This window comes from Plecotus auritus, assembly GCF_963455305.1.
Source record: "Plecotus auritus genome assembly, chromosome: 8".
NCBI lineage: Eukaryota > Metazoa > Chordata > Mammalia > Chiroptera > Vespertilionidae > Plecotus > Plecotus auritus.
This window is the reverse complement of record NC_137782.1, coordinates 136,515,157-136,540,817: the sequence shown is the minus strand read 5'-3', so window position 1 is coordinate 136,540,817 and position 25,661 is coordinate 136,515,157.

Below are 25,661 nucleotides of genomic sequence, written 5' to 3'. Positions count from 1 at the left end.
GCCAGGCTTTGGCCGGTTCCTATACCATGTAGAGCAGCGATTTTCAACTGATGTGCTGCTACACACTGGTATTCTGCAAGAATTTTTAAAACACGCAATTTTTAAAATAAACCTGACTATTGAGTCAGGGCACTGATATCTTTACCCTTAGATATTGTTAAATCAAAGAGAGAGAGAAAGAGAGAGAGAGAGAGAGAGAGAGAGAGAGAGAGGGAGGAATGGCCAACACAATAGTCGTCTGTGTGAATTAATCAAAATTATACTTTTTTTTTGTTAAATCAGCAAAAAATATATTTTTTGGTGTGCCATAGAATTTTAGTAATTAGTTTATGTGTGCCATGAGAATGAAAAGGTTGGAAATCACTGTGTTACAGGGATGGGAGACAAGAATCAGAATGACTCAGGTCTTGATTTGCAAATATATTTCTTCTCTAAGAGGAATTGGGATTTCTTGGAAAATAGCCAATTCTAGGGTTGGAGCAGAGAAAGTACATGAACCTGGAAAATCTTGTCCCGGAGAGCAAAAAGGCACTCAAAGAATGATGGGAATGTGGCAAAAGACACAGAAGTTCACTTTAGAGAACTCCCACTGGATGTATCTGGAACAATTTGAGCATCCAAAAGATCATGGTAATGAATTATAATCTATTTAATAAGATAGGAATCTTTGAGTCCATACTGATATAAATAAATGAATAAATGAATTTCCCTATAAAATAGTTATTCGTTACAAAGGGAAAAATAATAATTGATATGGTAGGAACTGGAAGACACCACCTTAAGTGATCAAAGTTAATATCACCAGTAGTGGGACAAATTGAAGTCATGTGCCACCTGATAAAATGCAATGGCAAGCACACAGAATCATCATTGTGACATGACTACCCAAGATGCATAACATGAATCTATTTATGTGGAAACATGAGACAAACACAAATTCTACAAAATGAGTGGTCTGTGATCTTCAAAAGTGTCAAGGTTGTGAAAATCAAGGAAAGTTGGAAGAATTGTCCCAGAATGAAGAAGACCAAAGAGACTTGACCACTAAGACAACATATGATCCTGGTATGAATCCTTTTACTATAAAGAACATATTTGAGACAATCAGCAAAACTTGAATATTGTATAAAAATTAGATGATTGTAATGTAACCATCTTATTTACTGATTCCAATGGGTGTTTGTGGTTATGTAAAGGAATGTTCTTGTTTTTAGTAAATACACAATCAAGTATTCAGGGACGTCATCCAAGGCATGGGAGGTCGGAGTGAAGAACCTCCAGGGCTCCTTGCATTGCAAAGATTTGCTGATCGCCCTGTTACCCCTTTAGAAGCTTGAGAAGAAGCAGATGGATTTCTCACTGTGCCTTCTCACCACAGTGTAACTTTGTTTTCGATGGAGTCTTGGTGAAAGAGAGCATCTGGCTTCTGAAGGAGTCAAAGCACGGGCCTCTTCTCCCTGCTGATAGCTTCAGGGATGTTTTATCTGTTTATCCTCTTGAGCTTGGTGTACAATTGAAGAAAAAACAGTACCTTCTAACGGATTAACACAATATGAACTTTGTGCTGGGCAGAGGGTAAAGCAGAAAGAGTGGCATTTTGACACGAGGCCTCAAGTTTTCTTTGGGGATGAAGATAATACACAATCTATTGACTCAGACAATTGTAGGGCCACGTATGGTTGAATCGCTTTGGTAAACCTTCAAGTGCTGAACTCATGAGAGCCATTGTTACAATAGATGTAATCATTCTGCCTCCATCCTGGCCCATCCTGGAGAGAATATGAACCTGGAGAACCTCTCTAATAGCAGAAAAGTCTCTCTCCCAAAGCATGATTTCCTCCTCCCTGGACCTTCATTAGCAGTTGCTTGAATGTTTCATGAGCTTCGCTTTTAACCTTCTAAATTAACAGTGACATTTTTGTTTCTGTCTTAGGAGGCTTCAGCAAAAAAATCAGCCAGTCTGGGTTTGTTCTCCCTCAGCACTTGTAACTATACCTCTGATCCTGCAACCCAGCACTTGCACCAGAACCTGACCCAGAGGGACCCAGCATTTGTAAAACACCTTCAGGAAAAGTATGGTTTTCATGAACCAAATAGGCAAAGATCACCTGCTGAGAAGCAATTTAAGTTGCTATTGCTAAAGGGAAGACAAGGAACCTGATGCTCACTGCACATGTGGCATTAGTGCCAGGCACTGCATTGGGTTCGTCTGTGTTAACACATTGAATTCTAAACCAACTTGTACAAAATAAAGGGACGTGTTCTTATACATAAAAGGAAGTTGAAGCTTCAGTTAAGCAGCTTGTCCAAGGTTATCTATCTTACAAGAGGGTGGTGAGTTTTTGAGATAAGCAGTTTTGATTTCAAAGCTTGTTGATACACACTTGCTATTCACAGGGTGGCTAGACGGCACCTGGATCTTAAGGTTTTTGAAACTGGAATGACAGGAAAGGAAGCAGGGTGGGTACATGGTGGGACTAACAGCCTGGAAAATGATGTGTCAGGGTTTTTTAGCTCCAGAAGTGGACACTTCTATTGACCTTGGGGAAGGGTACTCCTTGGTTGGGGACTATCACCACCAGAATGGGCTTTTCAAATATTGAGAACCAGTTGCAGGAGATGAGGGGAATGGCTTCATGGGAGACTTGGGGACCTGGCTATGGGCAGCTGTTTCTTGAACCCAAAGGAACAACCTTGGCACTGGTAAGAGGAGATACTAGGGCTTCCCTGAGGGTGTGCAGAGTCCCAGGCAATTATTTTTGGGGGGCCTATGTCAATAGAAACTGTACGATTTTAAGACGCATTACTAAATGTGTGGGTCTGCGTCGGATTTAGCCTTAAAGATTTAGAATAGTGGGTAGAAAACAGGGACTTGTGTACATGTTTCTTGTCGATCAATAAACCTGTGCACTTGAAGATCCCTTATAAAGTCCAACCACCGTAAGGGTAGCAATGCTGCTGCTCCTCACAGTTCCGTGGTGCTTTGGAACCCTTAGTAATTAAACAGTAGCATTGTTGCACCCACTGGCTTTTTACTATCGCACTGAAGGTTTTTTAAATAAAGTTTAAAAAAAATAAACAGCCCTAACCGGTTTGGCTCAGTGGATAGAGCATTGGCCTGTGGACTGAAAGGTCTCAGGTTCAATTCCGGTCAAGGGCATGTACCTTGGTTGTGGGCACATCCCCAGTAGGGGGTGTGCAGAAGGCAGCTGATCGATGTTTCTCTCTCATCGATGTTTCTAACTCTCTATCCCTCTCCCTTCCTCTCTGTAAAAAAATCAATAAAATATATTTTTTAAAAATAAATAAAATAAATAGACAGTATAGATCTTACCACTATTCTCTACTACTGTTACTTAACACTGGCTATACCATTACTCATGCCCCTGCATCACCCATCATGCCACCTGCTGCCAATCCCTCTCTCAAAGGTTGTTCTTGGCATCCTTGATGATGACCACAAATGGGTGTCTTTGTCGGTGTGTGCAGGAAAATGTAAACAGTAATTTCTTCTCTAGTCATGTTAAATTTATTGGTAGGGATTTTATAGCTGAAGCATAGAAAAAACATCTTCTGATCTTGTCTCCTCTTAAACTCATTAGGCTGTAATCACTGTGTTTCTAGAATGTGATTTTCTTCAGGAGAAGGCCCTCCTGATTGCAGACACCACCAACCAGCAGGGAGGATGAGTGAGGGACCCAGAGGCAAATCCAGATCGGTCTCATTCATGCAAAGTCAGTCCCTTATCCCACAAGGCTTAAGACCCACCTCCGGAGAGAAATGGGTCTAGAAAGGCCATTAGCATTGCAGAGCAACCTAGAAAGGCCACCCAGGGGTTCTGATTGTGGCCTGGAGCCTGCCATAGAGGTGTGGTAACAGTGATGAGGAGGGTTAGGATACAGGACGTCTATGCCACTCCTGCAGCACTTGGGTGCTATGCCCTGGGAGTGGCACCTTGGTTTGTGCACCCTTGATGCAGTATCCACATTGAGGGAGATGCAACTAAGGTAACTCAGAAAGCAGTAAACTAGGCGCAGTCACAGTTGCCTCACAAATGACTGCCAAATAAACCTGTCCAGATCCGTCATGTCAGCTCATCCTGAGGAGTAACTCTGTTCCTGGAACAATGGCCCTTCTGTAATTAACCAAGTTCACAAAATGAACTGGACTCCAACCATCTGCCACGTTCCAATACAATGAACCAACCAAAGGCTTAGCTCAAAGTTTAGGTTAGACCTGTAAATACAAGGGGATAATGCAAAATGTAACTGCCTTGAATGTCTCCAACTTACTCATCCACAGAGTGGATATGGGTGATGTATCCCTCACAGGAAGAAGAGGGGAGATGACAAGGCTGGGGTTCTCAATGTGGGCCCATCGACTGGTTTACTGAGGCCCCGCTTGCAGAGTTGGACAAAACGGAGGTGTGGCTATTCACAGAGTTGGAATTTCAAAGTGAATCCTCCCTCCCAGCCATCCCTTTCTCTCCACTTCCAAAACTAAGGCTAGGTCCACCTATCCAGCTCCTCTAAAGAGATCCACAGAGCGTCACCTACAGTTTCCCATCAGCCGCAGTCCCACTTTCCTTTTTGAATCCTCACTTAGTTTCATAGGAAGTTCTGTGCCTTTTGCTTTTGGCCACTGAACTCAGAGATACACTTGCCACCCAAATACCCTGGATGTATAAGACTTTGTTGTCTGGATGATCTATTCTGGTTGGTCCTTTGCCTCCTCCCAACGCACTGTATATTTCCTGTAAGCCACATCTAATCCTTTGTGGAATGAGGTGGGGTATGAATAAATTAAAAAGTCATAAAGCCTGACCTTGAAGCTAAATTAAAACAACCCACATCTCTTCTGTAACCCCACCCAGCAGGGGTGGCTGATACAATGGCTCTTTCTTCCTGTAGAAAGAGTGGGCAAACAGGAGCCTCTGGAGGTGCTGCTATCTAACCTTCTCACCAGTCCTCTGAATCGTCATTCATTCATTCATTCATTCAATAAGTATCTATTGAGCACCTAATATATGTCAGGTGCTGGGGGAAATAAGCAAGGTACCTGCTTTTATGGAATCCACATGTAGTAGGGGAGGCAGAGAGAAGCAAGTAAGCAAAAAAACAACCACCACCACAAAACACAACCAAAACCAGGAAATCACATAATTTTATATAGCTTTCTATAGAGCAAAATAAATGAGGGTAGGGTGATTTTTTTTGTTTTAGCTAGGATGGTCAGGGAAGGTCTCAGGGAAGGGGGATATTCAAACAAAACATTAGTCAAGGGAAGGAAGTGAGCCAGAGGATGTTCTGGTGGAAGGGTTTTTCAAAGGGAACAAGCATGCAAAGGCCCTCTAAGGAGAATGAGCTCGATCCATTCTGGGAATTGTAAGAAAGTTCAGGGAATGGCTGGAGCATCGAAAGAAAGGGGGGCAGTGGTCTGAGAAGAGAAGCCAGGTCATGTAGGGCCTCGTGCTGCAGTAAAGCATGGCAGGGATTTATTCTGAGTATAATGGGAAGCTGATGAAACCTTTTAAGCAATAGAGTGGGGTGAACTGATTTACAATGTAAAAGATCTCTCTGGCTGCTGCACCCTGAATAGACTGAAGTGGAGCCAGATAAAAACAGGGTGATAAGTCAGGAAGCCCCTGCAATGCTGTGGGGTGGGTTGGACCACACTGTTAGTAGAGGCAGTCAGACTTTACTAAGGAAGAAAAATACCGTTAATTAAACTACGGCATGCGATGGATTGCATGATGCATTCTGAATTCATAGATATTATCATATATCTTAGAATCGACGAAGTATGGTATTTGATAAGTAGAACCCAAAAGCCTTGCTAATGGATCGGGTGTAGAGGAGTGAGGGGGGGAAAAGGAACCAACGATGATTCCTAGATGTTTGGCCTGAGCAAACAAGTGAATGATAGTGCTATTAACTCAGGAGGGGAAGGTATGGGAGGGAGAGCACTGGGGCAGTGGGAACGTGTTGGGGGGAGATAAGGGTTTTTTGTTGTTGTTGTTTGTTTTTGGCTGTGTTATGTTTGAGCTTACTATTAGACAGCCAGGAAAGTGGGAGGCAGGCTTAATCTGGAGTTTGGGAGAGTTAAGGGCTGGGTTTATAAATTTGGGAATCCTCAGCATTGAAATGATGTTTGTAGCCATGAAATAATACAATTGCTCTTTCCCCCTTTTCTGGCACCCCACCCAGAGACCCTCTTACCCCACCGTGTTGCAGGAAGCAAAGGGCAAGAACAGGAACATCTTATGTCATATTGCACCCTAAAGAGAGTTGGTGACATCTTCCTTGAATTAGGAGTGGTTTCATTTGGCCCACAGTGAGGTCATTTTGCTCAGGAACTGGCAACATCAGCCCTGGCTTGGCTCTGTACCAGGATCTGCTGTAGTCCAGGTGGTGCTCATTACCAGTAGGCACCTCCAGGGTGCACTGGGAGCTCCAAATGAGCTCAACACTGGAGTATAAGGCCATGTGTCAGGGAGATAGATTCCTCAATTCACTGTAATCTGGTCTTCATAAGCTCTTATAGTAGTCACACCACCAGCATCACTATCACCACCTTCACCAACACTACCACCATCACCACTACCATAATCATCACCATCACCAATACCACCATCACTACCACTATCACCACCACTTCATGTTGCACCAAAAGCTTCCATAATAATTATACTAGTATATATTTATATGTATATATATATATATATATATATATATATATATATATATATGTGTGTGTGTGTGTGTGTGTGTATGGTACCCATTGTATGGCAGACACTGCTCTTAGCACTTTCCACATAATAGCTTATTTATGTTTTACATATAATATATAAATTTATTGTAGAGGGCCCCCTGGGAAGGCACATGGGCATTCTTTAATTATTGTCAGCTGAACCCAGTGGTGGTGGCAAAGCCACGCCCTGTGAACACGCCTTGCCAAAAGGGCAAGGGTGTTGTCAGCTTGACCTTCATTTCAGCCCATGGTGTGGGGAAGTGGGTTTTGGTATCTAAATCCAGCCTAGCACCAAGAATGCTCAGGGCCTACTCAAGAATGCAAATAATCTCCTTTGTCTTGACTTTTGGTGAAACTTCCTGGTATTTGGGGGTATAAAATAAACATGCTGCATTGGCTCTGGGTCACTGTCTCTCCATCAGAAGAGGGCAGCGGTCCACCCAGCCCCAGCTTTTCTTTCTATCTCTGTGTCTTATCTCTTTCTTTTATTTCTCAATCCCCAGCCGCCTCTACTCAGGAATTGGACCCGCTCTCTAGCCGCGCTGGATGCGGAAAAGAGAGAAAATAGTTACAATTTATATGTAACATATAAATTTAATTTATATGTAAATGTAAAGTCTCCCATTTTTACGTAATAGCCCATTTAAGCCTCAGCAATGATTACGAGATAGTACTATCATCATCATCCCCATTTTATAAGTAAAGAAATGGAGACATGGAATGGATGAATAATTTATCCAAGGTTAATTAGCTAGTAAGTGGTAGAACCAGAATTTAAACCCAGGTGGTCTGGCCCAAAGTCCACATGCTTAACTACTACTTTCTGTGGCCATGTTCCTGCAATGCGTCCTACCCCTTATGCCAGGGTTGATGGGGGCAATGCCTGGTCAGATGTTAAAGGGTGGGTCATGCCCTCCCTACTCCTTTCCCCCATACTTTTGGCTAGGACATAGGTATGGTGGTGAGCCATTTTGGAGAAAACAGATGAAGGCAATATCTGAAATTCAGCAAAGCAACAAAATAGAAGGAACCTGGGTCCCTGACAGGAGGGAGCCCCTCTATCAGTCCTGGACTGCTTAGAGGAGAAAGACATCAACTTCTGCTTGGTGTAAGCCTTTATTATCTGGGGTCTTAATGAAAAAGCTGAATCAATACCTGTAATGATACAGTGGGCAAAGTCAATCTGGAGAGCAGAGGCTTGCCAGCAGCACAGCCACCTGCCCCCACCTCAGACGCTGCTGCCTGTAGCTTGGACATGCCAAGGAGCCAATCTCTGTGAGGTTGGAGCTTTCTGAAGACTAGTGCACAGGCTGAACAAACCAGACTCACAGGCTGGAGGTGAGGAGGGACCCATCTCCAAGACAACTAGGTAGCAATGTTTTTATTTATGTAGAACCATAAATGCCCCAGTCGTTTTTATGAGCACATAGCAGAAAATTATCAAACCAGAGCAAGGCTTCCTAAGCAAAGAGCTGACACTCCACAAAGAGACCTCATCTCACAAAACAGGGCGTGTGTATATTTGGAGAAAGTAAGATTATGGGAGAAACTAGTTAGGCAATCTAATCTGATCTGAACTCTGGGAAAGAGAAAGAGTGAGGAAGCCAAACTGAGTTGAAAGTTTTGATCATGGTGGTTTGGGAGTTACAAAGAAGGATTCAAAGTGCTTTTTTCAAATCACTTTTTTATTGAAAAATCAATATAATAGTGGAAGACTTTTTTAAGCCCCTATAACTTCACTAATCTTTAACAACTTAAAAAAAAAAATTTAGATAGCCATCCCTTCTAGTCTTTGTATTCATAATCAGTTTATCTACACATTTATTCAATTTTTTTTCACTTCTAATTATACTTCCCCATATTTCTACATACCCATTGCAGTTGCTGGGAAAGTTATTTGCCTCACAAAGCCTCAGTTTTCTCATCTTTAAAATGGGCCATTAATACCAAGAGGAGTCGTTATGAAGATTCATTGTAGTAAAGAGTTTTGAATGCTTAACAGAGTGCCTGCCACATAGTTACTGTACCCCAGAGGCATCCCTTCTCCTCAGAGAGTTAGTTGAAGTTTCCCCAAAAGTTCAATTCAAGGACCCTGAGAGTTCAAAACATCTCCTACAATCCTGTGAGTTCCTAACAATGATTTCCTTAAGCTTCTCTCTGCCTCCACACTCATTAGGTACTTCTCATCTGTTCACATCAAACCAGTAAAGGATTAACTTAAATGAAGTCTTGGCTACATAAATAATCATTTGGTGGAATACTAGACAACAATAAAAAAGAACAAACCATTGCTCACACAACAACATGGATGGAGCTCACGGTCCTAATGTTGAGTGGAAGACATTAGACACAAAATGGTACAAACTCTATGATCTCCTTACATGAAGTTCTCAAACAGGCAAAACTAATCTGTGGTGATAGGTGTCAGAATAGTAGTTACCTTAGGGGGAGATGACTGGGAAGGGGAACAAGAGCAGCTTTGGGGTTCAGGCAATGTCCTATATCTTGATCTGTGAGATGGTTACACAGGTGTGCTTACTTTGAAAAAATATACCATATAGTTTATCTCTGGTTTGTGAAGTTTATTATGCATTCTACTTTAATTTGAAAGTCTATTTATAAAGTGAGGATTTGAGCTGTCATAGAAGAAAATTCCAACACAGGATGCTTGGCTTGCCCTGACCACTCCAGCCCCACTCCACTCTCTGCCATCTCCTCTGCAGTGTCCAAACACGGTCTTCCCCTTTCTCAGGCTGAACATCACAGAGGGTCCAAGGAGAACTCAGAGTCCACTCTTCTGTGTTATGTTAAGGAATCTCTCATCCCCACCCAAATTCTTTTCTCATTCCCATCATTGTAATTATCTCCTTTATGTGAGTATATATTTTTTATTTTGGATGAATTTTCAGGAGTGAGAGTACATTTTCATGACTTTTCATTCACATGACCACTTAGCTTTCTTAAGGTGGCTATACCCAGTCATAACACTCAAGACTTTTTATACACACCCAACAATTAGTTCTTTCTGGTATGTGGACCAGGAGAAAAGACCACTCCTGAGGGCATTGGCCTGCCTACGCTTAAAGTGTGAACCTGCAGGGAAAAATCTCCCCAAAGTGCTAATACTTCTCAAGAACATGAGATGGCATGTCATTTATGCATTCCACAAACCCTAAGTGTCTCCCCAGGCCTGGCACTGTGCTGTGTGCTAGGATGAGTGTTGTGATGGTGTGGAACCTACATGAGGATCTCCACTTTCTGGTAGTGTGATCCACGGTTGAAGGGTCCACTTGTGGTCGTGTTGGCTTACACAGACATGAGAAAACCCTTAGTTTCCCTGTGTACCATTGTTAGAGGAGACCAACCAGACTCAAGAAGAAGTCTAGAATCAGAAACATCCATGAAGGAGACTTTTCAAGCACAGCTAGAGCTTAATCCCACTAGACAACTCTGAAGTCTAGTAGGACAGTCATCTCAAAGTTGTCCCACCTGAGTAGCTGTGGTGGAGGGGTGTTCTGTGGCCTGGGAAATGGGGGGTATTAATTCTATGGAGAGGAGAAACCAAGATGGCGGCATAGGTAAGCACCTAAACTGCTGCCTCGCACAACAATTTCAAAACTACAACTAAAAGACAGAACGGACACCATCCAGAACCACAGGAAAGCTGGCTGAGTGGAAATTCTACAACTAGAAGGAAAGAGAAAAGCTCACAGAGAATTGGAGGTACGGCAAAGGGTCTTTGTGCACTCAGAGAGGAAGGGCGGCTGAGAGCCTGGCTGACTTTCTCTGGCGGGAGGGGGAAGAAAGCCCCGACTGCACTGAACCCCAGTTCCGACTGCACTGAACCCCAGTTCCGGGTGAAACCCTGTGGACTCAGGCTCATACAGGGGGAGTCTGGACTGTCAGGTAGAGAGAAAGGCACCCGGAGACTCTGAGACCCTGGGGAGACCCGGGGGAGACCCGGGGAAGCCCTGGCAGGCAGGGGTCTGGAGGCACGCGCCAGTGTGCACAAGGACTGCGAAGGTTGCCACAGGCTTTCCCTAGCAGAAGAGAGTCAGAAGCTCCTGACTGCACTGAACCCCAGTTCTGACTGCACTGAACCCCAGTTCCAGGCGAGCCCCTGGGGACCCATGCTCTTGCAGGGGGAATCTGGACTCTCGGGTGGAGACTCGGGAGCCGGGGAAGGCAGAGGTCTGGAGGCGCGGGCAAGGCTGACGGGAAGCCAAGACTGTCTGCTCCGCCCTGAGACTTCACCCCATCCAAGCTGAGCACAGAGGCTTTTGCAATTTGGCAAGTCTAATCCTATAAGGCTGTCTCCAGCACCAAACCTCTCCCAGCGTAGACACAGCTGACTGGCCTGGAGGTCAATTCTTCCCAGTGATACCAACAATAATCAAGACTTAACTACAACAAGGCTGTACACACAGTCCACAAAGGGGTGCACCAAGAGTATCCACCTCAGGTTAACTGGGGAGGCCGACCCACTGGGCCATATAGGAAACCTAGCACACAAAGCGACCCTACCAACTCAGGGAAGCAGTGAAAATGTGGCATCAAAGAAACAGATCACAAATGAAAGAAATGGAGGAAAACAAACAACTGGATATAGAATTCAAAACCACGGTTATAAGGCTTTTCAAGAATATCCTAGAAAAGGCCGATAAATATAATGAGACCCTCGAAGATATGAAAAAGGACCAACTAGAAATTAAACATACACTGACTGAAATAAAAAATATTATACAGAGACCCAACAACAGACTAGAGGAACACAAGAATCAAGTCAAAGAATTGAAATACAAAGAAGCAAAAAACACTCAACCGAAAAAGCAAAAAGAAAAAAAAAATCCAAAAAGTTGAAGATAGTGTAAGAAGCCTCTGGGACAACTTCAAGTGTACCAACATCAGAATTATGGGGGTGCCAGAAGAAGAGAGAGAACAAGATACTGAAAACCTATTTGAAGAAATAATGACTGAAAACTTCCCCCACCTGGTGAAAGAAATAGACTTACAAGTCCAGGAAGCGCACAGAACCCCAAACAAAAGGAATCCAAAGAGGACCACACCAAGACACATCATAATTAAAATGCCAAGAGCAAAAGACAAAGAGAGAATATTAAAAGCAGCAAGAGAAAAACAGTTAATTACCTACAACGGAGCACCCATACGAGTGTTAGTTGATTTCTCAACAGAAACTATGCAGGCCAGATAGGGGTGGCAAGAAATTTTCAAAGTGATGAATAGCAAGAACCTACAACCAAGATTACTCTACCCAGCAAAGCTATCATTCAGAATTGAAGGGCAGATAAAGAGCTTCACAGATAAGAAAAAGCTAAAGGAGTTCATCACCACCAAACCAGTATTATATGAAATGCTGCAAGGTATTCTTAAAGAAGAGGAAGAAGAAAAAAGTAAAGATAAAAATTATGAACAACAAATACATATCTATCAACAAGTGAACCTAAACATCAAGTGAATTAAAAACCTGAGGAACAGAATAAACTGGTGAATATAATAGAATCAGGGGCATAGAAAGGGAGTGGATTGATAATTCTCAGGGGGAAAGGGGTATGGTGGGGGGGTTCAGGAAGAGACTTGACAAAAATCATACACCTATGGATGAGAACAGTGGGGGGAAGTAGGGCAGAAGATGGGGTGGGGAATCAGGTGGAGGAGAGCTATGGGGGGAAAAAGGAGAAACAATTGTAATAATCTGAATAAAGATTTATTTTAAAAAAAATTCTATGGAACTTCTGGCTTGTAATAGGTTAAGCATCTCAGTCCATTCTAGCTGCTATAATAGAATACACAGACTGAGCAGCTTATAAACAACAGAAACTTATTTCTCACAGTTCTGGAAGCTGGGAAATCCACAATCAAGTCACCAGCAGATTTAGTGTCTGGTAAGGACATGATTCCTGTTTTACAGATGGCTATCTTCTCACTGTGGAAGGGGTGTGGAAGTTCTCTGGGATCTCTTTTATAAGGGCACTAATCGCATTCATGAGGACTCCCCCCTTATGACCTAATCACCTCCCCAGAGCGCCACCTCCCTATACCAACACACTAGGGATTTTCAAAATATGAATTTTGGGGGACACAGATATTCAATCAATAGCAGTAGGTTTCTGTTTAATTTTATGAAAGACTGGAGGCCCGGTGCACGAATTCATGCACGGGTGGGGTCCTTCGGCCTGGCCAGCGATTGAGGCCTATCAGGGGGCCGGCCAGCGGGGGGGAGGGACTGGGAGAGGTTGGCCTGCCCTCCCCTCATCGGGACCTGGGGGGAGGGACTGCAGGAGGTTGGCTGGCCAGCCCCCTGATGATCAGGGCTGATGGTGGTGCAGCAGGCAGGAGGAGGAGGAGGGGCCACGGGAGGTTGGCTGTGGAAGCACACTGCCCCCTCGTGGTCAGTGTGCATGATAGTGACTGGTCAACTGGTCATTCCGGTTGCTTAGGCTTTTATATATAGAAATTATTAAATGGTTTTTCAATGTACAATTTTTACAACCAGTGATGTAAGAAAAATCACATTGCTCCACATCCTCACCAACATTGGGGACTTTTAATTTTAGCCATTTGAGTGGGTTTGATATGGTATCACATTGTGATTTTAATGTGTCTTTCCCTGATGACTAGTATTATTGAGCACCTTTTCATGTACTCATTTGCCATTCATATATCTTCTTTGATAAATTGTCTGTTTAAATATTTTGCCCATCTTTTAAAAATTGGGTTGTTTATCTTTGTTATTGATCTGTGAGAATTCTCCATATATTCTGAATATAAATCTTCTGTCAGATACATGCATTGTGAATATTTTTCCTAGTCTGTAGCTTGCCTATTTATTTTCTTAATGGTTCCCTTTAATAAGCAGAAGATTTAAATTTTATGAAGTCTAATTTATCTTTCTTTTTTCTTTTATAACTATTGTTTTCCATGTCCCATCTAAGAAAATTTTGCTTAAACTCAGGAAGATATTCTTTTAAGTTTTCTTTTGAAGCTCAATTAGAATTTTGGCTTCTACATAAACATCTAGGTTCCATCTTAAATTAAAATGTATGAGTGGTATGAAGTAGTGATTGAGATTCATTTTATCCAGTTTAGTTTATCCAGTTATTTCCAGAACCATTTGTTGAAAAGATTTTTCTTCCCCCATTGAAAATCCATAATGCCTTTGTTAAAAATCAATAAAATGTATATGCATGGCTGTATCCCTGTACTCTCTGTTCTGTTCAATTGATCTACTTGTGTAACCTTACCTAAATAACACTTTATCATGATTACAGTAGCTTCATAATAAGTATTGATATCAGGTGGTGTGAGTCCTCCAGCTTTGTTTTTTTTTATCTCCACCATTCAGCTCCGCAGGCCTTCTGGGGGCTTACAGCCACCATCCCAGAGCTCAGGGCAGGGATGGCGCTTTCTTTCCCCCTTTGCACACCCTGGTTTCCAGAGTGGTGTTTATAGAAGTCCATCAAGAGAATGAGCTGGGCCCAGCTGAGCCGTCCTCTGATGTACCAGAGCTCATAGCAGGTGCTGACCTTTACCCTGTACTTCCCTCTCAGAGGTGAGACTATTGTTCTTGATTGTTTCTTAAGGGTTGAGTGCCCAGGGTGTAAGGATTGGTTTGGAATGGCTTCTCAGATTTATTCTAATGTGCTAATACCCACATTCCCATCTCATTTTAATACTCCTGCCAGCCCTGCCCGATGTCATGGGCTTACCTGTGTCACAGATGCCCTGGGAGGAAGGGGCTGAAAGGCTGACCTGGACAAACATGAGCTTCACAGTTAACCTTCAAAAGCTAGACCTTCAGTTCCAGAAAGACTCATTTAATAGAATTCCTGGCCAAAAAAAAAAAAAAAGAAGCAGTAGAAGAAAAGTTATAGAAGATCAAGCTTAAGGTTAGTCCTCTGTGGATCTAATGAAGCCTATTTGAAGAAAACCAGCCTGCTGTTTCATTTGGCCTTGATGAAGTCAGTGACCTTTGTCCAGAGGCTGTGTTCAGGGCACACTAGTATGCCTGCCCACCTGTGACACATTTCAGCCACGTGTTTACAATGAAACTTATCCCAAGGATCTCACCTCCAGTTAGCTGCCCCTCCCTGACTTTCGAAATTCTGAGTTTGCAAGGCTTCCCTACACAGGATGGTGATGAAGATGAAACTCTTCCCTAGAATGTCCCTTTTCAGAGGTGCCTAATGATCTCATGTCAGAGACATAGACAAAGTGTGAGAACAGAAAGTGCTTTCTCTGGGATCATGCCATCTCCAGCAATGCCATCTGGTTATTTTTCAGGCTGGGATATCTCTACAAAGCCTGCCAGGTCCGTTCTCAACACAGAGACTGGGCATTTGGTCTGTCACCTTCCAAGCAGCGAGGGCAGAATATACAGGGAGCCTGCAGGCTAGAGGCCCCCCTGAAGCCAGGCAGCCTGCATGGGTCTTAGAGAGTTTAGGGACAAACATCAATCCTGAGTCTGGTGCCTTGTTTCTGATGCGTTATGTTGCTAGTCCCCATATCAACTCCTCAATGACTTCTCCACTGCCTCCCGCCTGCTTTCCTCTCTTTGTAGTGCAAGAATTGAGGCATTGGAGCTAAGACTGGAAACTAGAAAGAGGTCCAAGTGAAGAATTAAATGCCTACTCATGGCCTGTGGCATATGTTTGTCAAGGGAAAGGAGGAGGGAATCATGATAACTAGAAAAGTCAAGGGAGCCCTCCTTGCAAATGCCTCCTACAGATTCTGATAATGCATTTATAAACCAAGCCAAATGCTACAAAGAGACATGTTCCAAATGTAATGGGTTCAATGAGCTGGGGTAACATCGATGTCATACTTGCTTGAGTTGTTTCCATCATCTTCCCAGAATGTGCCCAGAGCAATAACCATTACAACAACTTCATCGAAACAGGAGTGCCCTGGAGTGCTCCACCCTCCACTTTAAAGGTTAGGCTTTGTGTATTAGCATACTAGTACATTCCAAACACTAAAACTCCCTCCTTGTGTATAAGATGTTTAGGCTCCAACATAATTGGTTTTCATTTAAATGCCCAAATATGATTATATAATCTTGATTCAATTAACAGGTCTGACTTGATTCAAGCTTTGCTCAAGAATGAGCCAAATAGTCATCTAAATAATAATTAGAACAAGACAAACCAGTCTTGCTGGTCTCCAGTATTGGGGATTGAAGGAACTTCTAAGTCATCAGATAGACTTGATGGATCTAGAGGCCCAACTCCCAAGACTGTGCTCACTCATCTTTGAGCTACAAGGCTGTGGGTCTGGGGTTCACTCACAGTGGCCAAAGGGGGCTCTGATAATTGCTTCCTCTTTCCAACTTAGCAATGATAATATGGAGTCCAGGTGAGGTGGTGTTGCTGGCTCAGGTTTGGTTTGTTCCATGAGCTGAAAGCAGAGCCAGGACTTAGGTTCAGCACAAAGAACTGTGAGTTCATCTGATTTAACCTTCTACCCAGTTGACGAACCCATGACTGTCATCACACCACTGCTTGGCCTCTGTCCACACCAGAAGCCCACTACCTCCACAAGTATTAGATGGATCCAACTGTAATAAACTCTTCATTGTTTTTATTCTAAAACCCTTTTCTGTAACTTTCATCCAAAGACCCTTTTGTCCTTAGGCCTCCCAATGTCATTTTTTAATTTCCTCATCTCCACTCCTTCAAAATAAATTCTAGTTCTCAAAACGTTTGCTGTGCTGAGGTATGTTAACCATCAGCTTAGACTCATGGATTCTTATGAAACCAAATCACGGGCTTTGCCTTGACTTTTGAATGCTTCAGCTGCCCCCGCCCCCATTGAACACCACCACAACCCCAGACCTGGCAGGATCAGAGGAATTAAGGAAGCCAGCACATTGTTGTGCGAAGTCATTCTGAAGACAAGAACAAAATTGGAGAGAAAAATGAAATACTTAGAGCTTTTGTCAATATAGTGACACAGGTTGGTGAGAGAATCTGAATTTTTTTACCTGACTAGATTTTTGTATCAAACTGACAGTGTCATTTATGGTTCAGAATGATATTGTGTGATTTTCATAATAGACCTGGATCCCACTGAGGACCAGTTTGCAGAAGGGGAAGCCAGATAGCCCAGTATCTTGATTAGACATGAACAGGTTAGAATTAATCACATTTTACACAATGCATGGTACTGGGATGCTATGCTATAGGGAGCTATGTACCTGCCTGTCTGCCCCTAGACTGTGAGGTCCTTGGAGGCAGGAAGCATGTCCCCTTCTTCACTGTGTCTTCAGAGTTGGCACAGGTGGATTCTCAGCAAATGTTTGTTAGATAAATTGATTCACAAAAAGGTTTTCACTTACTGATTTTTTATCAATTTAGAAAAATTAATTAGGGGTGTATTCTGACTTTAACCACAAACTGTGCATCTCAGCACACCTGTATTCATTCATAAGTGAACACATCCTCTACTGAAAATCTCAATGTCTAGATCAGGAAAAAATTTACAATACAAGAGAATTACTTTTAAAAAGGATTGGGCCCTAGCCGGTTTGGCTCAGTGGATAGAGCGTCAGCCTGCAGACTAAAGGGTCCCAGGTTTGATTCTGGCAAAGGGCACATGCCCAGGTTGTAGGCTCTACACCCCCCATCCACCTAGTAGGGGGCATGCAGAAGGCAGCCAATCAATGATTCTCTCTCATCATTGATGTTTCTATCTCTCTCTCCCTTCCTCTCTGAAATCAATAATATATATATATGATTGGCCACATAGCTCTTCTAAACAATAAACTCCCCTTCATTTAAAATAATCCAACTTATAAAGCTGTCATCAGCAATTCTTGGGAGTATGTACCACAAGTGACATCCCATGTAGAGGGATCAACTGTGACACAATTTTGACCTTTGCCACACTTCTGCTGGCTTAAGTGCCATTAAATCAAAGGGCCTGGAGGAAAAGTACCAAAGAAGGACTTTCAGCAGCTTGAGGTAAGCTCCTTTGCATGTTCCTGAGCTCCGGGCAGGCAAAGCCTGAAGAGTGTGCCGCATGAAGGCCCAGGGTACCTGACCTTGAGAATATATCAACCACAATATTGTAAATTCAGCAGTCTCTAGAGTCAAGGGAAGGAGATCTACATTTAAATGCTGTTACTTAATCAGAACAGCCACCCTGTGAGGTGTTTTTCAGATAATAAAGCTGATAGAGAGGTTAATGTCTCCTGAAGTCACACAGAGATGAGGAGTTAGCTTCAAATACAGGCCCGCCCATGTCCATGTGGGGAGGACCCAAGTTTCCAGGGAAGAGGGCCGTGGTCCTGACACACACACACACACACACACACACACACACACACACACACACACACACCGCACCAATTCTGTCTTTGAAGGTGTCAGATAGAGACCCTGGCTTCCAGATATCCAACTTGGGATTCAGCTTAGTCTGACCCTATATGCTAAAAAGAGGAAAGTCTATCACAAGTCCCTCAACACCTACAAAGAGGAAAGTGTCATTGCAGGAATACGGATGTCCTCAGGTGGTATCTTTTATGAACTTTGCCTAGAGTTATGTGGAATCAGTGTTGACCCACAGATGGCTGGGATGGTTCTGCCCTGTAGGAATGAGTGGAGTTAAAATAAAGTAGGCTAATCAGTTTAGTTTCCCTATGTCTACCTCAGCCAGAGGAAGCTTTGTGTTAGATGGTTCTGGTTGTATTAGCCCCCAATTAATAATCACCTTGTCTCTTTATAAGATACTAGAGCCTGGTGCATGAAATTCGTGCACGGGGGGGTGTGTCCCTCAGCCCAGCCTGCACCCTCTCCAATCTGGGAGCCCTCGAGGGATGTCCAACTGCCTATTTGGGCCTGATCCAGGTAGGGTGTGATGGTCAATTAGCATATTCCCTCTTTATTAGATAGGATTAATTACATCCTACCTGGATCGGGCCTAAACAAGCAGTCGGACATCCCTCTCACAATCCAGGACTGCTGGCTCCGAACTGCTCACCTGCCTGCCTTCCTGATTGCCCCTAACCGCTTCTGCCTGCCAGCCTGATCACCCACTAACCACTCCCCTGCCAGCCTGATTGATGCCTAACTGCTCCCCTGCCAGCCTGTTTGCCCCTAACTGCCCTCCCCTGCAGGCCTGGTCACCCCTAACTGCCCTCCCCTGCAGGCCTGGTCACCCCCAACTGCTCTCCCCTGCAGGCCTGGGTTCCACCCAACTGCCCTTTTCTGCAGGCCTGGGTTGCCCCCAACTGCCCTTCCCTGCAGACCTGGTCCCTCCCAACTGCCCTCCCCTGCTGGCCATCTTGTGGCAGCCATCTTGTGTCCCCATGGGGGCAGTCATCTTTGACCACATGGGGGCAGCCATCTTGTGTGTTGGAGTGACAGTCAATTTGCATATTATTCTTTGATTAGATAGGATAGAGGCCTGGTGCATGGGTGGGGGCCGGCTGGTTTGCCCTGAAGGGTGTCCCAGATCAGGGTGGGGGTTCCCTTGGGGCATGGGGCAGCCTGGGTGAGGGGCCTGAGGTGGTTTGCAGGCTGGCCACGCCCCCCGGTGACCCAAGTGGAGGAGGCCCTGGTATCTGGGATTTATTTATCTTCTATAATTGAAACTTTGTAGCCTTGAGCGGAGCTAAGCCTCCTGCTCACTCCATGGCCACAGCCATTTTTGTTGGGATTTATTTATCTTCTATAATTGAAACTTTATAGCCTTGAGTAGAGACCAAGGCAGGCCAGGGCTGGGGAAGCTTGGCTTCCTCCATCGCCGGGGGCAACTCAAGCCTCCTGCTCTCTCCAGCTCCATGGCTGCCGCCATTTTTGTTGGGATTTATTTATCTTCTATAATTGAAACTTTGTAGCCTTAAGCGGAGGCCAAGGCAGGCCAGGGCAGGCGGAAAGCCAAGCCTCCTGCTCTCTCCGTGGCCGCAGCCATCTTGGTTGGGTTAATTTGCATATTTGCTCCTGATTGGCTGGTGGGCATGGCTTGTTGGTGTAGTGGAGGTATGGTCAATTTGCATATTGCTCTGTTATTAGATAGGATATAAATATCTAATCACTATTATATATAACTAGAGGCCTGGTGCATGAAAATTCATGCACTGGAGGGGGCGTCCCTCAGCCTGGCCTGCCCCCTCTCACAGTCCGGGAGCCCTCAGGGGTAGGAGGCGACCCGGCAATCAGGGGAAGGCGATGCTTCCATCACACCTCTGCTGCTGCCACTGTGGGCAGCGCAAGCCTAGGCCGAGCCTGGTTACCTGAGCCTCAAGCGGCCCTGGGCAGCTGGGCAGCTGCCATCTGAGGCTTGCTGGCACCTCGGGCTGGCCCTGGGTAGCTTTGGGGCTGAGAGGACTGGGAGACTCCAGAGGCAGGTGCCCGCCTACCACCCCGGCAGTGCTGAGGGGACTGGGCACCGCCATCTTGTGGCTGTGGGCACCGCCATCTTTGTGAGGGTGTGACAGTCAATTAGCATATTCCCTCTTTATTAGATAGGATTAATTACATATATGTCTAATTCACCTTCTAACATATATAAATGTCTAATCATTATGCTGTATACCAGGAAGTAATATAATATTGTCTGTCAATTATAATTTTAAAAATAATTTTTCTTAAAAAACAGGGGGGGCGGGGAATCTCATCTGCAGAATCATGACCCTTTACCTCTGGCCCCACCCCATCTCTTCCCCACCCTATATCCACCCACACATTGCCCTCACTGTACCTACTCTTTATCCTCAAACAACCATACTCTTTGATACCTTTGAAACTTTGTTGTTTCTCCTATCTAAAATAGCTCTCTCCCAGTCCTCTCTTAGCTGTCTACACCCAGCTCAGATGTCACCTTCTTGTTGCAGCTTGCCAAAACATGTTAGGCAAAATTAATTACTCCTTCATTCAGATTCCCGTAGCACTTTGTACATCACTCTATATTGCTTGTCACATTATATGAGAGTATTTATTCACGTATCTCACTGGTTGGACGATGCACTCTATGGAGGGGAGGGTTTGTTTTTTATTCTTACTTACATCCCCAGGGCCTGGAACAAAGGAGGGCTTCGTGAACATTGTTGGACAGTGGCAGCAGCAGCAAAGGTTTTTTTTGTTTGTTTGTTTTGCTTTGCTTTGCTTTGCCACGGGTCCTGGGAAGTTCCTTGTGGCCAGGAGCACAGGACAAGCTCCTGAATGACAGGACCTCTTCTCCCTCCCTTACCACATTCTCTGGTGGGACTCAGCTCGGACCCTGGAGAGGACAGTCCCCCAGCTCTCGTACAAGGAGGGCATTCAGGGGCCAGAGTTTGGTTGGGGGCTCAAAGTGTCTTTTGAAGGACATCAAAGTTACTTTTCAAAACCATGATGATAGCTCCCTAGGAGAGGGGCGTAGACACAGAGATGGAGTCACCATTTATGATCAGGGTAACTTTGAACAAGTTAATTCATCTTTCTGAGGTTGAATACCCTCATCTATACAAATGAGAAAATATGCAGACCTTGTTGCTGTGAAGATTAATAATTACTATTTACCGAATTTATTGGAGCTCTAAGGGCTCTACAAACACCACCCAGTGAGAAAGCCACAGAGACAGAATCAGAACTTGAACCACTACTCTATATGGAAAAGACATGGAAAACTGCAAAAGAGTACACAAATGTTAGGTATAGTCATTTACTCTTAGTTCATTTAGAACTGAAAACCTTTGTCCTGTTAGGAACTAAAACTGGTGGGCAAAGACATTTTTCCTGGGCCATGCACGGTAAATAACTATTACAGGAAATTCACAGGTGGGTGGTGGCAGGGAGAGCTAGTTGTCCACCAACAAATTGTGCTTCACTTTCCATAGGCTGGAGTGGCTGTCCAGACAGGATTCCATCTCCTGGCTCCTCTTGCATGTGGGTGGGGCCATGCAGGAGCTTATCCTACAGAGTGTGATCAGAAATGACGTGTCATTTGCAGGTCAAGATGATTAGAGAAGGGTGTGGATAGCGAAAAGGTAGATACAACCCAAGCATTTACTGACAGATAAATGGATAAACAAAATACTGTCTACACATACAATGAAATATTATTCAGCCTTAAAAATAAATTAAATTCTCACAAATACTACAACATGGATGAACCTTGAAGACATTATACAAAGTGAAATGAGTCAATTGCAAAAAACAAATATTCCACCTATATGAGGTAGCTGGAGTAGCCAAATTCATAGAGACAGAAAGCAGAATGGTGGTTGCCAGGGGCTGGGTAGGGGGTAGTGGGGAGTTAGTGTTTAATGGGTACAGAGTTTCAGTTTGGGAAAATGAAAGTTCTGGAGATGGATGGTGGTGAGGGTTGCACAATGTAAATGTGCTTGGTGTCACTGAACTGTACACTTAAAAGCTATTAAAATGGTCAATTTTATGTATATTTTACCACAATAAAGAAGAAGAAGAAAGGAGGAGGAGGAGGATGAGGAGGACGAGAAGGAGGAGGAAGAGGAGGAGGAGGAGGAGGAGTGACTTCTCTACATCTGCCAGTTAGATGCAGAGAATTTCCAGGTCCAGAGACTGAAACAGCCACACAGTGGAAGTAGCCACATGACAAAAAGCCACTTGCTGACTAGGAATCTGGCATTGGGCTCTTCTGTGAGTGATAAGTAAACTTCTAATGTGTAAAACCATTTAAATCGGAGTTTAATTTGTTACAGCAGTTAGTGGAACTCTAACACAACCTGCAGCCAATGCTGATGGTTGATGTCACAGGATGTTAACCCTGCAACATGGTCCCCTGAGAATGGCATGAGGGACAGTTCCAGAGCTTGGCTTGGTTTGGGGCTGAGGAGACGTTGGCACTAAGGGCCCACCTTCAAGTTCAGCAGTTCTCAAAGACTGAGTTCGAATCCTTGGCTGTGAGATGGATCCCAAGGACTCTGTTACTGAGGAAACCCAAAGGAGTTTATCTCCTTGAAGACACCTCACCCATTCAGTGATAAGAATTGGATATATATATATATATATATATATATATATATATATATGAACTGGATATAGAAATGCAGAGAGAGAAGGGAACTGTGGCCCTCAGACACCCAAGGGCAGACATGGGAACCTGTCCCCACATGCTCTTCTCAGCACCCCTGGGCCCAGGGGAAGCGACTTCCTGTGGCTCCAGTTGGGCAGCAGCCTTAGCTGAGCATAGCATTGAAGGGGGCAGGGATTGTCCTGTCTTGTGCTCAAGGGACAATTGCCAGTGGGACCTGCACCAGGGCTAATGGCTCTGCCACTAACCCCAGGATTAGCAACAAGAGGAGTTCCAGCCTGAGGGGAGCAACCAGGACAGGCTCTGGGGCTCAAATGGAGTCATGGAATTACAAACTGGCAGCAACTACAATAGTGGGAGCTGGTTGTTCAGACTCTGGCCCCTCTGACTTTAGCAGCAACCCAAGACCCCTGCATTTGGCAGTGACTGAGGAGCTCCCTAACCTCAAGGCATGCCTCTGAGGTGGCTCCAGGTTTCAGATAAGCATCCAGATAAGAACACCTCTGGATTTCTTTGGTTCATCACAGGACAGTGACCTTGGGAAAGAGAGAAGGCCTTCCTTGTCCTTGCAATAGAGGGGCTGAAGCTGGAGCCAAACTAATGGAACTGATAAAAGAGGTACAACCTCATCTCATTCTTAATTTTGCAGAGAATTTATTGTTTTAATGAATTAGAGCAGTGGTCGATAACCGGTGGTCCACCGACCACTGGTGATCCGTGAGGTCAGAAAGGTTGGCGACCGCTGAATTAGAGCAATTCCAGGTTACTTTATAATGACAATACTCTTATGTGCATTTCTCCTGTGCTCCTAAGCTGGAGAGGAAGCAATGGAGTTAGACCTAGGGAGCCAGGAATTGCACACAAATTTGACAATTGTGTCAAAATGTGGGAAGACCCATAGGAGTGAGTCATGCAGGTGATGGTAATGTGAGTTGCATTGCAATAAAGATTGAGAATGATTGATCTTTATAGATTCCCACCCCCTATCCTACTCCTGGATTCAATGTCAATGTTTATTAAATGCACGATTGCCTCTCTCTTCCTCATTAAAATCTCCAGGACTCTCCGGCAGTGGTCATCACACTGCTGTTCGCTCTTACCTCCCCTTAGCTTGCCCTGGGCATTCACTGTGTGATGTGACACCAGGCTCTGGGGCATTCAGAGATAACAGCACAACATTCAAAGAAAAGAAAACGTGCAGATCCTGACTTTCTTTGCATTCCCTGTGTCTTGGCGTCTCTTGGAGTCAGTTCTCCATCTTCCTCTAAGGTGCCTGTCTCCTTCTCCAACTCTGGGCTAATGTTTGCATTTTCCTTCACAAGGCCAAGGTGGAGTGTAAGCACCCTCCCTATTGCCTGAACCCTATTTAAAGAAAGTTGTTTTGGCTTCCCTGGCATTTTTCACACCTCTGCTGCAATCTCAGCCTAGGCCTTGTGCAAGAGCCAGCTGATAAGCATCTGAAGCCAGCCTTGGAAATAGTGCCAAGGCCCCAGGGCCAGTGCTGAGCTCTAGCCCCTCCAGCTGCCTGACCTGAGCAGGGCCCAGTGGGGAGTGGAAAACCTTAGGAAAGGGGGACCTGTCCCTCACCAATCAGAAGCTGACTCAGAGCTGCCAATCTGGAATCCCAGTTTCCACAATATCTCAATGCTCTCTTAGCCACTTACTGTCAGGATGACCCGCCTCCTGCCTGGCTGTCAGTGCTCACCTTTATTGGAAGCGCTCACTGGGTCATAGGAGTATTTTCCCATTCCCTTCAGCACCTGAGTGGGTTGGTGGTTGTGGTGACTTGAGGTCATTTAGAGACCTGCCTGCTCAATCTCCTCTGTCCCTCCTGCCCTCTTGCTGCCACTGGGAATGGGCAGAGCTATTCCTAACACACGAGTTGAGCAACACTACAGGGAAGCTATGCTAGAATGTGTATACCCAAGCTGAGATCACCGTGCCTTGCAAAACACAAGTCCACTTCCATGGAAGGGCTAATGTGCCCAGGTGTCTGCATATTCCTGGCGGGGCAGGTGAGAGTGGACTCGTGTTCTTGGGATCACCTCTGGCTCCTAGTTCCCGCTTCCATTGGATTCTTTCAGTTTGAGTTACTTTGCCATCTGTGTGTGCTGTCCCAGGTCTGCACTCAGATGTGGAACTCAGGGCCTTGTCTTGAATTCCATCAAAACCAAACTCCCATGTAAGACCTTTGTGTATGCCGCAGACTGCCCAGGCTGCACAGGCCGAGGGGATTTACACTGTGGCAATGCAAATAACTTCATATGGAATTTTTTATCTTTAACGATCTTCTTTGAGGCTACCCTGATGTCCAGAGATTTCTCACTGGCCAGACCACTGGACATTACTAACAAAGCTTATGTTTCTCAAAAAAGTGGTTTATGGACCACCTTTACTAGAATCACCAGTGTAGAATGGGACAGAGGGTCTGTTGGAGGGCTGTGTGTGTGTGTGTGTGTGTGTGTGAGAGAGAGAGAGAGAGAGAGAGACAGAGAGACAGAGAGAGAGAGACAGAGAGAGAGAGAGAGGTGTAGTTTGTTTGTTTGGATTTTGTTTTTGTTAAAATTTTGTTTGTAAGTGAACCTTTATTTTTGAGCGTGCTCCCCCATGATATTTAGTGTCCACTCACTAGAGTAACCTCTTAGACCACATCCACAAAATCCAAAGAGTTGAAAGGAACAGTGAATGCCATAAAATTCAGGGGTTTTCAAGCATTTTGCTTGTATTACCCTCAAAAAATGTTTGAAATATTATGCACTCCCCTCAAACATTTTTGTGTTGATGTCTAAAAATTTTCATCTTAAGTTTATATTTTCCATCTTAAGTCTAAACAGCTGCAAGAGACTAAATTTCATTGTAACTTTAAAATATTTTAACAGTTTAAACATAGAATTCAAGTA